The 15,260-nt window shown below is 50.6% G+C and overlaps 2 protein-coding genes across 4 annotated transcripts in view; one reads left to right on the forward strand and one right to left on the reverse strand.

Annotated features, from left to right (window-relative positions):
- Nucleotides 1–14,482, reverse strand: part of PHETA1 (PH domain containing endocytic trafficking adaptor 1) — a 75,201-nt gene extending 60,719 nt beyond the window's left edge. The window contains exons 1-2 of one of the 2 annotated variants that reach the window (XM_077292584.1): nt 14,412–14,482; nt 2,988–3,073 (exon numbers count right to left, since the gene is read on the reverse strand). The gene's annotated coding sequence lies outside the window, so the exon portion shown is untranslated. The remainder of the gene's footprint in view (nt 1–2,987; nt 3,074–14,411) is intronic. The other variant, XM_077292586.1, reaches the window with a different exon arrangement.
- Nucleotides 14,483–14,699: 217 nt separating this feature from the next.
- SH2B3 (SH2B adaptor protein 3) overlaps nt 14,700–15,260 on the forward strand; it is a 309,724-nt gene continuing 309,163 nt past the window's right edge. For both annotated transcript variants that reach the window (XM_077292566.1, XM_077292573.1), the window contains exon 1: nt 14,700–14,957. The gene's annotated coding sequence lies outside the window, so the exon portion shown is untranslated. The remainder of the gene's footprint in view (nt 14,958–15,260) is intronic.

Here is a 15,260-nt window from a genome sequence, read left to right on the forward strand (position 1 = left end):
CACACACCTGGCTGCAATAATAGCCCATGTCTGATTCATGCTGCATAATTAATAACCTGCAGGACCAGGACAAGGTACGTGCCCCTAGGTAAAATCTAGTCCAGACATTGACAAGGTTCGAAAAAAAGATTTTTATTTGAAATAATAATTTTCTCCTTCAAACTTTGCTTTCATCAAAGAATGCTCCCTTTGCAGCAATTACAGCATTGCGGACCTTTGGCATTCTAGCAGTTAATTTGCTGAGGTAATCTGGAGAAATTTCCCCCCATGCATGGAGAAGCCTCTCCCACAAGTTGGTTTGACTTTTTGGGCACTTTTTGCATACCATACGGTCAAGCTGCTCCCACAACAGCTCAATGGGGTTGAGATCTGGTGACTGCGCTGGCCACTCCATTACAGATAGAATACCAGCTGCCTGCTTCTTCCCTAAATAGTTCTTGCATAATTTGGAAGTGTGCTTTGGGTCATTGTCCTGTTGTAGGATGAAATTGGCTCCAATCAAGCGCTGTCCACAGGGTATGGCATGGTGCTGCAAAATGGAGTTATAGACTTCCTTATTTAAAATCCCTTTTACCTTGTACAAATCTCTCCTTTACCAGCACCAAAGCAACCCCAGACCATCCCATTACCTCTACCATGCTTGACAGATGGCGTCAGGTACTCTTCCCGCATCTTTTCAGTTGTTCTGCTTCTCACAAATGTTCTTCTGTGTGATCCAAACACCTCAAACTTGGATTCGTCTGTCCATAACACTTTTTTCCAATCTTCCTCTGTCCAATGTCTGTGTTCTTTTGCCCATATTAATCTTTTCCTTTTATTAGCCAGTTCCAGATATGGCTTTTTCTTTGCCACTTTGCCCTGAAGGCCAGCATCCCGGAGTCGCCTCTTCACTGTAGACGTTGACACTGGCGTTTTGCTTCTACTATTTAATGAAGCTGCCAGTTGAGGACCTGTGAGGCGTCGATTTCTCAAACTACAGACTCTAATGTACTTGTCTTGTTGCTCAGTTGTGCAGCGGGGCCTCCCACTTCTCTTTCTACTCTGGTTAGAGCCTGTTTGTGCTCTCCTCTGAAGGGAGTAGTACACACCGTTCTAGGAAATCTTCAGTTTCTTGGCAATTTCTCGCATGGAATAGCCTTCATTACTGAGAACAAGAATAGACTGTCGAGTTTCACATGAAAGTTATTTTTTTCTGGCCATTTTGAGAGTTTAATGGAACCAAAAAATGTAATGCTCCAGATTCTCAACTAGCACAAAGGAAGGTCAGGTTTATAGGCTCTCTAATCAGCCAAACTGCTTTCAGCTGTGCTAATATACTTGCACAAGGGTTTTCAAGGGTATTATAACCATCCATTAGCCTTCTTAAACAGTTAGCAAACACAAAGTACAATAAGAACACTGGAGTGATGGTTGTTGGAAATGGGCCTCTATACACCTATGAAGATACTGCATTACAAACCAGACGTTTGCAGCTAGAATAGTCATTTACCACATTAACAATGTATTTCTGAATTGCGGCGCCCCATGGTCCTGGTCGTCGCAGTGGTATTGCTTTCCTTACTGCATCCAAGTACCACAAACATGCAACACATTTCACACTCCAGGCCACCAGGGGGAGCTCTTGCTTCTATTTATTAGGTCACTCCCCACATTGGTAAAACTGGTCGCCTGTAGGGAAAGTTAGTTAGTTGCTAGCTGAGCTCCGGTCAGTTAGTTGGTCCCTGGCAGGGGTGGGATCCTGTCAGACAATGAAGGAGAAGGACACGGAGCTGTGCATGCCCTCAGAGCTGCAGCTCCTAGAAAGAGACATCGAAGGCAGAACTGTATTGCAGCGAGCGTGCAAGGAAGTCGTAGCAAAGGAGAGGATACCAGAAGGGGACCAGCCCTACACAGGCTGCCTCCTTCTGAGGCGCAGAATCCCGGTAGCCGGAACACCGAGGGAGTAACAACCTTTATGCCTTGCTCCAGAGACCGGCAGGACAGCTAATTTCGTGTTACCTGTCCGCCCTACACCCAGGAGGTACGGTGGCACCCCTTAGAGCCTGGGGCATGATAGAGTCCCTATAAACCGCCTCAAGCCACCAGTCATACGGGTTTGCCCTATCCTACATGGGGGACAGAGAGAAAGACATTACATCTGTGAGGACCTTATGTGAAGCCTTAGTCAGTAAGGAACTACAACACTGCAGCGCAAGGGAAGGCTACTGATTTCCACCTGGACAAGGGGACTCTGGACTTGCCTCCAAACCGGCTGGACTCTGCCTGCCCTGTGATCTGGTGCCCTGGACTGTGGACTGTGGATGCTGAAGTCTTCAGTAAAGGTAAAGAGACTGCAACCTTTCGTCCTCATTCTTCTCTGCGCCTCTCACCATCCTACCATCTACACACTGGGAAGCCCTGGGGACATACTTCACATGTGGGAAGGTATACCATCTAGCTGCCATAACATCACCCCAGCGGACCCCTTAAAGCAGCGTCGGTCACTCTGACCGAATACCAGAGGTGGCGTCACGAACACAAACTTTATCCCTTTAAAGACCTTTCCATTTTACACGGACATCCCAGGGCCACGGACCGGGTCAGCCACCGTGACATCCCCCTTGTGAACCGAAAGACCCGGTACCGAGTACCCTACGGCCCCATGGGGGCGCTCCAGAATCATTTAATGTTAGCTTCATTTTAAAAAACTGCTTTTCTTTAAAAAATAAAGACATTTCTACGTTACCCTAAACTTTTGAACGGTAGTGTATACAGTAATAAGGGAGCATAGTGTATATAAAAAAAGAACAACACAGTATATAATATAAGGGTCAAAAAGGAAATGGTGGGGGGTAAACACATCTGCGATGCCAATCCAGGATTTGCACATATCTGCCATATAAAAATGTACCGTGCAAAACAACATCTCCCATTATAACCTCTAACATACTACAAGAATGTTATCACCCATCATCAGCCTGCAGACCATATATTGATCAGTACCTTACCTCTACCTCTAGAACTCGCCTCTGCAGTGATTATTGCCCATTGTCCTTGGTTCTTTACCTTTGTGGCAGACCCCCACACCACACCCCTGAAAATAACAATGTCAAGAAGGAAAAGTTGCTGAATTATGAAAATCATAAGATTGATAATCATGGTAATGATATACAAATGATGACAAAAATGGAAACAATATTTTCAAAATATCTCAATTTAGTATTAATTTATGAGCACCACGTGCAGAAATACACGCACTTACACGCCTGTATATATGGCATGTTATAAATGGGAATATTAATTGTTGTCTAAGGAGTGCTTTGCCACTCTGAATGCACTTGAGCAAATCATCAAGATCCGCTGCTGGAATTGCAATTGCCAACCAATGATGTCCCAGATATGCTCAATGGAAGCAAGTGCAGAGACCCTGTCGGCCATGGCAGCATGTTTAGACCACACAGGCTGCTCACAGTAGCACAAGCAGCGTGCAGCCTGACATTCAGAAATGGTTCCTGGGACACTTTCATGTGCTGTCATAAAGGCCTCTTCATGGCGTGGCCCTTGAGGACTCCAAACCAATCTCTAGCTATCAATCTGTCCAAGCCAAAAGTGGGACTCATCACTGAAAAGGAAAGTCCTCCATTCCAGCCGACATTGTTGTTTTGCTCTGCACCTTGAAAGCGTATGACAGGTAGCGTGAGGTCAATGGAACATCTATATCTGTATGTCTGGCTCAGAGCCCAATGTCGTGCAAACACCTTCTGATGGTTTGATTTGGCACTGTTTGATATCTCTTGCTTGGAACGCTATGTCTAATTTGACTTTCCGTACATTGTGGATCACTATGGGCCTTTCTTCTAATTGTACAAGACCATGTGGGCAATGCCATAAATAGGCCTTTACGAGAGAGTATCACACTGGCCTTATTTCTGAGAATATGGTGTTGGGTGGAATCATTTACAGAAGCCAGACCCCTATAGTCTTCATTCCAGGTACACTAACAGTTTGGTGTTACATTGATTTGGTTGTGGAACCACTGTTTCTCCAATGTATCCCAGGAGCCATTTTTGAACACAATGCCAGATCATAAGTTGCATATGCTACTGTGAGCAACCTATAAGGCCTAAATGTGACAATATGGTCTGCAGCACCTCCAGACTTGTCTCCTATTGTACACATCTGGGACATCATTGGTCGGCAATTGCAAAGGAGCTGATGGTTTACGTAGCCAAGTGCATTCAGCATGGCAGAACATTCCACAGTCAACCAATAATAACCTCATTCATAGCAGCCAAGGTGTAAAAGTGCCTGCATTCTTGTGTGTGGATACCTGTCATTGAGTTTTTCATTTTCTCATAAAAAAAAAACTAAAATAACATGACTGCATAAATATGCACACCCTTCAACTAATACTCTGTTGAAGTACCTTTTAAATTCATGACAGCATTCAGTCTTTTGGGTAGCCGTCTATCAGCATGGCACATCTAGAATTGGCGATCATTACACACACTCTTCCTTGTAGTAGCACTCCAAATCTGGCAGACTGCAAGGGTATCTCCTGTGTACAGCTCCTTCTTTAGGTCAACTTACAGATGTTTCCAAAACCTTTATCATCTTCTCCATTTTTTTGGTTGATTTGGAAGTATGCTTAGTGTCAATGCAGTCGTGTGCCTACTAAAGGCCCCTGTGCTGACATATTACTGGGTTTCATAGATAGTTGCTAAATTTACAGTACACTGCAACAAAGTGGTAGTGTATTGTTAACAAAAAGTTGTATGATCAAAATGGTATCAGTAAACACTTTAGCTCACACCACAGAAAATCAAACACTATAGTATAATGCACTCACCATAGGCCTCTATATAGTATAATGTACTCCCCAATAAGCCTATATATAGTATAATGCACTCCCCCCAGGCCTCTATTTAGCATAATGCATTCCTCATAGGCTTATATAGTATAATGCACTAACCTTAGACCCTTATATAGTATAAAGCACCCCCCATAGGCTTCTATATAGTATAATGCACTCGATATAGGCCTCTATATGGTATAATGCACTCCATATAGGCCTCTATATAGTATAATACACTCCCTAATAATAATAATAATAATAATAATCTTTATTTTTATATAGCACTAACATATTCCGCAGCGCTTCACACACATTATCATTAGTGATGAGCGAATATACTCGTTACTTGAGATTCCCCGAGCACGCTCGGGTGTCCTCCGAGTATTTTTTAGTGCTCGGAGATTTAGTTTTCATCGCCTCAGCTGAGTGATTTACAGCTATTAGCCAGGCTAAGTACATGTGGGGGTTACCTGGTTGCTAGGGAATCCCCACATGTAATCAAGCAGGCTAGTAGCTGTAAATCTGCACTAAAAAATACTCGGAGGACACCCGAACGTGCTTGGGAAATCTCGAGTAACGAGTATATTCGCTCATCACTAATTATCATCGCTGTCCCCGATGGGGCTCACAATCTAAATCCCCTACCTTTGGAATGTGGGATGAAACCGGATACCCGGAGGAAACCCATGCAAAATAAAATACAAACTCCTTGCAGATGTTGTCCTTGGTGGGATTGAACCCAGGACTCCAGTGCTGCAAGGGTGCAGTGCTAACCGCTGAGCCACCGTGCTGCCCAGTTTCCTCCATATAGTATAGTGCACTCCCCATAGGTGCCTATAAAGTATAATGCACTCCCCTTAGGCCTCTATATAGTATAATGCACTCCCCATAGGCCTCCATAAAGTATAATAAACTCCCCATAGGCCTCTATTCAGTATAATGCACTTCATATAGGCCTCTACATAATACAATGCACTCCCCGTAGGCCTCTATATAGTATAATGTACTACCCATAGGCCTCTATATAGTATAACGCACTGTCTATAGGCCTCTATATAGCATAATGCTCTCCTCATAGGCCTCCATACAGTATAATTCACTTCTCATAAAAAAATAAAATACAATACTGACCTCTCCTCCTTGTTCCTCTGAGCGCCGAACATCTCAGGACAGTGGGCGCCATGTACTGATGTCATCATACCTGCTGTCATTGTCTATGTTATTGATGTCGGTAGGGGGAATGATAAGTGAGAGCATGTCACTCCCTGTCTCTTCCAACTGTATCGGCATTCAGCTGACACAGTTGAACTTGCGTTGATGGGCGAGGGGCTCCCTCCTCATGCTCATCGACCGTATATCGGCTGGGGGCAGTGTAGGGAGGTCAAGTCTCCCTGCTCTGCTGCAGAGTGTAACTGTATGGGCACGCTGCACACGCCGATACAGTTACAGTAGCGTAGCTCTGGGTGGGTCCCTCAGAACTCAGGGCCCGGGGTGACCACCCCATCTGCCACCCCCGGTAAAGCAATGCGTAAAGGCTGGAACCATATGTACCCGTAAGATAAAATGATTGTAAATACAATGAATAATGGGATATGATAAACTACCATCTGGAAGATAATTTCTACTGTGTATATATTCCCTTATAAGGGAGGGATGTACTGAAATCTTCATAGATAGGTAGGTTTTCTTCTCTAGGTAATCAAATGGACCAACCGAAGGAATAAACTGGCTAGGGTGTTCTCATGTAGGTAAGAAAATCAAATTCTCTGCTCCGGGCTGATAATGTTCAATTTGTTTGCTCGTTGTTTGTGACGTCGCAGTCTAAGGAAAATCTGGCTAGTCAGAATGAAGCCAGCGTGTTTCGAAGAAATGGATTTCCTTCTTCAGGCATTACATCCAGCACATAGGCAGTCAGTGCTTCTGAGAGCAGCGCTAAAAACTATATGTGGGAGCGCTAGCGTTTTACATGTTATATATAGTTCTCTTAGATGTTTGGAACAACTTCTCTGATGAGTTTTTTTTTTTTCAAAAAGATTATGTGAAAGACTTGATGTTTTGAAGGCAAAGGGTGATCACACCAAATATTGATGATTCAGATTTATCTTTTGTTCATTCACTGTACATTTAGTTACAGAGGTTTTCCACTACTAGGACAACAACTTCTCATTCCTCATGTTTGGCCCCGTTAAAATAAAAACACATATACTGACCTCCTGTGCCAGCGCCATTCCAGTGGTGTCAGCACTCACTTTCCAGAGGCTCATGTGAGGTTGTTATGTCACTCGAGCCCTGAGCCCTATCAGCGCTGTCGTCACTGTCCCCACCATAGGACATATTGAACATCAACAGGAAGTCACACTGCTCTGGATCCTCCCTGACTTTGTGGCGCCCCTAGGGGTATTTGCCACAAAAATAATTATTGACACCAAATACAAATATTAAAATAGCAAGACTGCACTATTCTGGTCTGAGAGAGGGACGGGCAGTTGGGTTGAGGAGCTGAAAGTGAGAGGTTGTATAACTGAACTCCTAACAGCCCTATGACGGATTATAGGCCCGTGATACCCATAGTAGGAAAAGAGGAATAGAGAAAAAGGACATTGTGAGAACCGGGTAGCAATAACCTCTACCCAGAATAGGCGCAGAGACGGATACCGGATCCGTGGCTATATTCATTATATATAATACAGCAACCGGAAGGAAGTGAGGTGATATCAGCTTCACCAGGGTAAGACGCAGCAACAGACACAGAGTTCAGCGGTGCTCCCAGAGGGGGTAAGCCGACAAAAAAAGGACTCGGGTTGTCCGTCGAACCAGAGCACAGAAGAGACAGATTGGGTCGGCAGCCAGTTCACTAACAGCAGCAGGGCCATACAGAAACTGCGCATAATAAGAGGTGGAAATCCTGACAGGATCAAAGTAATTCAGAGTTCTTAAACAGACTCTGATGACAGTATTGGTTGCAAATCCCTTTTTGTTGAAGTAAACTGGTTAAACGTTTCAGCGCCTCAGTCTTTCATTTGGACAATAGCCATCGATCCAGGATCGGGGTCATCACAGCCGAGAGGACCTGCTGCTGATCAAGTAAGTGTCTGTTCCTTCATGATATCCCTTACATTGTGCATCGCCTGAGGCCACAGCACCGGCTCAAGCCACTAGTGACATCCCCCTCAAGAGACGGACCTCATTGATCTGGTGCTGGGTACCTCGGTCTCCCGGGCGTCACAACTTCCTCTTGATGTTTGATTTATGCAAAAGCGGGGACAGGGATTCCAGTGTTGCTTGGGCGCAGGACTCACATGTCATAAATGCACGAGAGATGAGGGAACGCGAGTGCCGAGTTTGGTAATGTCCTGTATAAGAGGGCCTAGTAGTGGCCTGTATGAGGGGGGCTGGCAATGTCCTGTATTAGAGGGGCTGGTAATGTCCTGTATGAGAGGGGCTGGGAGTGTCCTGTATTAGAGGGGCTGGTAGTGACCTGTATTAGAGGGGCTGGTAGTGTCCTGTATGAGAGGGGCTGGTAGTGTCCTGTATGAGAGGGGCTGGTAGTGTCCTGTATGAAGGGGGCTGGTCATGTTCTATATGAGCGGGACTGGTAGTGTCCTGTATGAGCGGGGATGGTAGTGTCCTGTATGAGAGGGGCTGGTAGTGTACTATATGAGAGGGGCTGGCAGTGTCCTGTATGAGGGGGGCTGATCATGTTTTATATGAGCGGGACTGGTAGTGTCCTGTATGAGCGGGGATGGTAGTGTCCTGTATGAGAGGGGCTGGTAGTGTACTATATGAGAGGGGCTGGCAGTGTCCTGTATGAGGGGGGCTGATCATGTTTTATATGAGCGGGGCTGGTAGTGTCCTGTATGAGGGGGGGCTGGTCATATTCTGTATGAGCGGGGCTGGTAGTGTCCTGTATGAGCGGGGATGGTAGAGTCCTGTATGAGAGGGGCTGGTAGTGTACTATATGAGCGGGGATGGTAGTGTCCTGAATGAGCGGTGTAAGAGCGGGGCTGGTAGTGTACTATATGAGCGGGGATGGTAGTACCCTGTATCAGAGGGGCTGGTAGTGTCCTGTATTAGAGAGGCTGGTAGTGTCCTGTATGAGTGGGGCTGGTAGTGTACTATATGAGCAGGGATGGTAGTGTCCTGAATGAGGGGGACTGGTAGTGTACTATATGAGCGGTGTATGAGTGGGGCTGGTAGTTTACTATATGAGCGGGGCTGGTAGTGTCCTGTATGAGAGGGGCTGGTAGTGTCCTGTGTTAGAGGGGCTGCTAGTGTCCTGTATGAGCGGTGCTGGTAGTGTGCTGTATAAGTGGGTCTGGTAGTGTCCTGAATGAGTGGGGAAGGTAGTGTCCTGTATGAGTGGGGATGGTAGTGTCCTGTGTGAGCAGGGCTGGTAGTGTCCTGTATGAGCGGGGCTGGCAGTGTACTGTATTAGTGGGGCTGGTAATGTCCTGTATGAGTGGGGATGGTAGTGTCCTGTATTAGAGGGGCTGGCAGTGTCCTGTATGAGAGGGGCTGGAAGTGTCCTGTATGAGGGTCTGGCAGTGTCCTGTAGAGGGAGGATGGTCATGTTCTCTATGAGAGGGGCTAGTAGTGTCCTGTATGAGTGGGGCTGGTAGTGTCCTGTATGAGCGGGGCTGGTAATGTCCTGTAGATGAGCCGGGCTGGTAATGTCCTGTATGAGTGGGGCTGGTAGTGTCCTGTATGAGAGGGGCTGGTAGTGTCCTGTATGAGCACACCTGGTAATGTCCTGTATATGAGCCGGGCTTGTAATGTCCTGTATGAGTGGGGCTGGTAATGTCCTGTATGAGTGGGGATGGTCGTGTCCTGTGTGAGCAGGGCTGGTAGTGTCCTGTATGAGCGGGGCTGGCAGTGTACTGTATTAGTGGGGCTGGTAATGTCCTGTATGAGCGGGGATGGTAGTGTCCTGTATTAGAGGGGCTAGTAGTGTCCTGCGTGAGGGGGGCTGGAAGTGTTCTGTATGAGGGGGGCTGGCAGTGTCCTGTATGTGAGGGGATAGTAGTGTCCTGTATGAGAGGGGCTGGAAGTGTCCTGTATGAGGGTCTGGCAGTGTCCTGTAGAGGGAGGATGGTCATGTTCTCTATGAGAGGGGCTAGTAGTGTCCTGTATGAGTGGGGCTGGTAGTGTCCTGTATAAGCGGGGCTGGTAATGTCCTGTAGATGAGCCGGGCTGGTAATGTCCTGTATGAGTGGGGCTGGTAGTGTCCTGTATGAGGGGCTGGTAGCATCCTGTATGAGCACACCTGGTAATGTCCTGTATATGAGCCGGGCTGGTAATGTCCTGTATGAGTGGGGCTGGTAGTGTCCTGTATGAGAGGGGCTGGTAGCATCCTGTATGAGCACACCTGGTAATGTCCTGTATATGAGCCGGGCTGGTAATGTCCTGTATGAGTGGGGCTGGTAGTGTCCTGTATGAAAGGGGCTGACAGTGTCCTGTATGAGGGGGGCTGGCAATGTCCAGTATGAGTGGGGCTGGTAATGTCCTGTATAAGGGGTGCTAGCAATGTCCAGAATGAGTGGGGCTGGTAATGTCCTGTATGAATGGGGCTGGTAGTGTCCTGTATGAGAGGGGATGGTAATGTCCTTTATGAGGGGGGATGGCAATGTCCATTTTGAGTGGGGCTGGTAATGTCCTGTATGAGGGGGGATGGCAATGTCCTGTATGAGCCTGGCTGGCTATGTCCTGTATGAGTGGGGCTGGCAATGTCCTGTAGTATAAGTGGGGCTGGCTATGTCTCGTAGTATGAATGGGGCTGGCTGTGTCCTGTAGTATGAGTGGGGCTGGCAATGTCCTGTAGTATGAGCAGTGCTGGCAGTGTCCTGTAGTACGAGTGGGACTGGCAATGTCCTGTAGTATGAGTGGGGCTGGCTATGTCCTGTATGAGTGGGGCTGGCTGTGTCCTGTAATATGAGTGGGGCTGGCTGTGTCCTGTAGTATGAGTGGGGTTGGCTATGTCCTGTAGTATGAGTTGGGCTGGCTATGTCCTGTAGTATGAGTGGCGCTGGCTATGTCCTGTAGCATGAGTGGCGCTGGCTATGTCCTGCAGCATGAGTGGGGCTGGCTATGTCCTGCAGCATGAGTGGGGCTGGCTATGTCCTATATGAGTGGGTCTGGCTATGTCCTGTATGAGTCGGGCTGGCTATGTTCTGTAGTATGAGTTGGGCTGGCTATGTCCTGTAGCATGAGTGGGGCTGGCTATGTCCTATATGAGTGGGTCTGGCTATGTCCTGTATGAGTGGGGCTGGCTATGTCCTATATGAGTGGGTCTGGCTATGTCCTGTATTTTTTTTTTACTCAAATTTTTATTTAGGATCACATGACAATTTACTTGTTACATTCTTATATTTCAATACGAAGTTTTCACCCCAAACCAACCCCCCCCCATTCCCAACTCAAACCACCCCCTCCCAAACAGACACCCCACCTCCTTTATTAACTTAACCATCAGGACTATAAAGTTAGTCATCACATGTAGATCTGCAAGCCTCATATTATGGATCCTTCTTTAATAGTAAACCTATCCCATGACAAGCCACGGAGACCACAATTTATCAAAGGTTCCTAATTTCCCTCTTTTCTGCTATGTCCTGTATTAGTGGGGCTAGCTATGTCCTGTATGAGTGGGGCTGGCTGTGTCCTGTAGTATGAGTGGGGCTGGAAGTGTCCTGTAGTATGAGTGGGGCTGGAAGTGTCCTGTAGTATGAGTGTAGCTGGCTATGTCCTGTATGAGTGGGGCTGGCTATGTCCTGTAGTATGAGTGTAGCTGGCTATGTCCTGTATGAGTGGGGCTGGCTGTGTCCTGTAGTACGAGTGTAGCTGGCTATGTCCTGTAGTACGAGTGGGGCTGGCTATGTCCTGTAGTATGAGTGGGGCTGGCAATGTCCTGTAGTATGAGTGGGGCTGGCAATGTCCTGTAGTATGAGTGGGGCTGGCAGTGTCCTGTAGTATGAGTGGGGCTGGCAGTGTCCTGTAGTATGAGTGGGGCTGGCAGTGTCCTGTAGTATGAGTGGGGCTGGCTGTGTCCTGTAGTATGAGTGGGGCTGGCTATGTCGTGTAGTATGAGTGGGGCTGGCAATGTCCCGTAGTATGAGTGGGGCTGGCAGTGTCCCGTAGTATGAGTGGGGCTGGCTGTGTCCCGTAGTATGAGTGGGGCTGGCTGTGTCCCGTAGTATGAGTGGGGCTGGCTGTGTCCCGTAGTATGAGTGGGGCTGGCAGTGTCCCGTAGTATGAGTGGGGCTGGCAGTGTCCCGTAGTATGAGTGGGGCTGGCAGTGTCCCGTAGTATGAGTGGGGCTGGCTGTGTCCCGTAGTATGAGTGGGGCTGGCTGTGTCCCGTAGTATGAGTGGGGCTGGCTGTGTCCCGTAGTATGAGTGGGGCTGGCTGTGTCCCGTAGTATGAGTGGGGCTGGCTGTGTCCCGTAGTATGAGTGGGGCTGGCTGTGTCCCGTAGGATGAGTGGGGCTGGCTGTGTCCCGTAGGATGAGTGGGGCTGGCTGTGTCCCGTAGGATGAGTGGGGCTGGCTGTGTCCCGTAGGATGAGTGGGGCTGGCTGTGTCCCGTAGGATGAGTGGGGCTGGCTGTGTCCCGTAGCATGAGTGGGGCTGGCTGTGTCCCGTAGCATGAGTGGGGCTGGCTGTGTCCCGTAGCATGAGTGGGGCTGGCTGTGTCCCGTAGCATGAGTGGGGCTGGCTGTGTCCCGTAGCAAGAGTGGGGCTGGCTGTGTCCCGTAGCAAGAGTGGGGCTGGCTGTGTCCCGTAGCAAGAGTGGGGCTGGCTGTGTCCCGTAGCAAGAGTGGGGCTGGCTGTGTCCCGTAGCAAGAGTGGGGCTGGCTGTGTCCCGTAGCACGAGTGGGGCTGGCTGTGTCCCGTAGCACGAGTGGGGCTGGCTGTGTCCCGTAGCACGAGTGGGGCTGGCTGTGTCCCGTAGCACGAGTGGGGCTGGCTGTGTCCCGTAGCACGAGTGGGGCTGGCTGTGTCCCGTAGCACGAGTGGGGCTGGCTGTGTCCCGTAGCACGAGTGGGGCTGGCTGTGTCCCGTAGCACGAGTGGGGCTGGCTGTGTCCCGTAGCACGAGTGGGGCTGGCAGTGTCCCGTAGCACGAGTGGGGCTGGCAGTGTCCCGTAGCACGAGTGGGGCTGGCAGTGTCCCGTAGCACGAGTGGGGCTGGCAGTGTCCCGTAGCACGAGTGGGGCTGGCAGTGTCCCGTAGCACGAGTGGGGCTGGCAGTGTCCCGTAGCACGAGTGGGGCTGGCAGTGTCCCGTAGCACGAGTGGGGCTGGCAGTGTCCCGTAGCACGAGTGGGGCTGGCAGTGTCCCGTAGCACGAGTGGGGCTGGCAGTGTCCCGTAGCACGAGTGGGGCTGGCAGTGTCCCGTAGCACGAGTGGGGCTGGCAGTGTCCCGTAGCACGAGTGGGGCTGGCTGTGTCCCGTAGCACGAGTGGGGCTGGCTGTGTCCCGTAGCACGAGTGGGGCTGGCTGTGTCCCGTAGCACGAGTGGGGCTGGCTGTGTCCCGTAGCACGAGTGGGGCTGGCTGTGTCCCGTAGCACGAGTGGGGCTGGCTGTGTCCCGTAGCACGAGTGGGGCTGGCTGTGTCCCGTAGCACGAGTGGGGCTGGCTGTGTCCCGTAGCACGAGTGGGGCTGGCTGTGTCCCGTAGCACGAGTGGGGCTGGCTGTGTCCCGTAGCACGAGTGGGGCTGGCTGTGTCCCGTAGCACGAGTGGGGCTGGCTGTGTCCCGTAGCACGAGTGGGGCTGGCTGTGTCCCGTAGCACGAGTGGGGCTGGCTGTGTCCCGTAGCACGAGTGGGGCTGGCTGTGTCCCGTAGCACGAGTGGGGCTGGCTGTGTCCCGTAGCACGAGTGGGGCTGGCAGTGTCCCGTAGCACGAGTGGGGCTGGCAGTGTCCCGTAGCACGAGTGGGGCTGGCAGTGTCCCGTAGCACGAGTGGGGCTGGCAGTGTCCCGTAGCACGAGTGGGGCTGGCTGTGTCCCGTAGCACGAGTGGGGCTGGCTGTGTCCCGTAGCACGAGTGGGGCTGGCTGTGTCCCGTAGCACGAGTGGGGCTGGCTGTGTCCCGTAGCACGAGTGGGGCTGGCTGTGTCCCGTAGCACGAGTGGGGCTGGCTGTGTCCCGTAGCACGAGTGGGGCTGGCTGTGTCCCGTAGCACGAGTGGGGCTGGCTGTGTCCCGTAGCACGAGTGGGGCTGGCTGTGTCCCGTAGCACGAGTGGGGCTGGCTGTGTCCCGTAGCACGAGTGGGGCTGGCTGTGTCCCGTAGCACGAGTGGGGCTGGCTGTGTCCCGTAGCACGAGTGGGGCTGGCTGTGTCCCGTAGCACGAGTGGGGCTGGCTGTGTCCCGTAGCACGAGTGGGGCTGGCTGTGTCCCGTAGCACGAGTGGGGCTGGCTGTGTCCCGTAGCACGAGTGGGGCTGGCTGTGTCCCGTAGCACGAGTGGGGCTGGCTGTGTCCTGTAGCATGAGTGGGGCTGGCTACGTCCTGTAGTATGAGTGGGGCTGGCTATTTCCCTGCTCCTCCCTCTCTTGGTCAGAGTCGCTTTCAGTTTACCTCAGGCTGGCGGCCAGTGCATCTCTCCGTGTCCTGTCCATCCCCGCAGTCAGTAGCAGTGTGCTCTGCTGTCCTGTCACTGTGCAGTGGGAGGAGGAGCAGTGCAGTGTGAAGCCCACGCTCTGCACATTCCAGTGCACGCCTGCTGCCTGCAGTGTGGTGACAGCTCTGCCTCCAGCACTGACTTGTGACCCGGCTGCTTTCTCGCCTCCACATGCAGAGGACACTGCAGGACAGATAGAGGATCCCCTTCCTTGTGCCGCTGCCTTTCCAGAACTCCTCATTCTCAGCATGGGAAGCGCGGCTCGTGCAGCCACCAGCGGGGATCCGGCAGCGACAACTCCCTGATCTCTCTGGGATCTACTTCGGATTGTGACCTGGGATCTGGTGACCCTAATCCTCCATTACATTGTGAGCGGGCTGACATGCTCGGAGTCCCGCAGCCTGCCCGTGTCTGATCGCACAGGGTGGCTGCTACTTGGCTCGTCCGTGGGAAGTTATGGCTTGAGACAACATGGGGGATCGGAAGAAAAAAGGATTCTGCAGGTAACGCGGGCGAGCACAGTGTAACTGCACACATAGGAGGAGTGCGGCAAACTGCGGCCTGTCACCACATTATAAGTGGTCCGCTCCGCAGTCCGTGGTAAACTACAACTCCCAGCATGCTGCACACTACTAGGACCTAGTGGGAGTTCTAGGTTTCCCTGCATGAACTATAAATGACCATACAGTGCACATAAATACCCCTGCCATATCTGCTCGGGGCTGGCATTATTTACAAGGTGCTAGATGTGTGCACATCACTACAGCCTGTGCTGGCTTCATTCTAGAGGAGGGGGGGCTTACTTG

This window comes from Ranitomeya variabilis, chromosome 1, assembly GCF_051348905.1.
Source record: "Ranitomeya variabilis isolate aRanVar5 chromosome 1, aRanVar5.hap1, whole genome shotgun sequence".
Classification (NCBI taxonomy): domain Eukaryota; kingdom Metazoa; phylum Chordata; class Amphibia; order Anura; family Dendrobatidae; genus Ranitomeya; species Ranitomeya variabilis.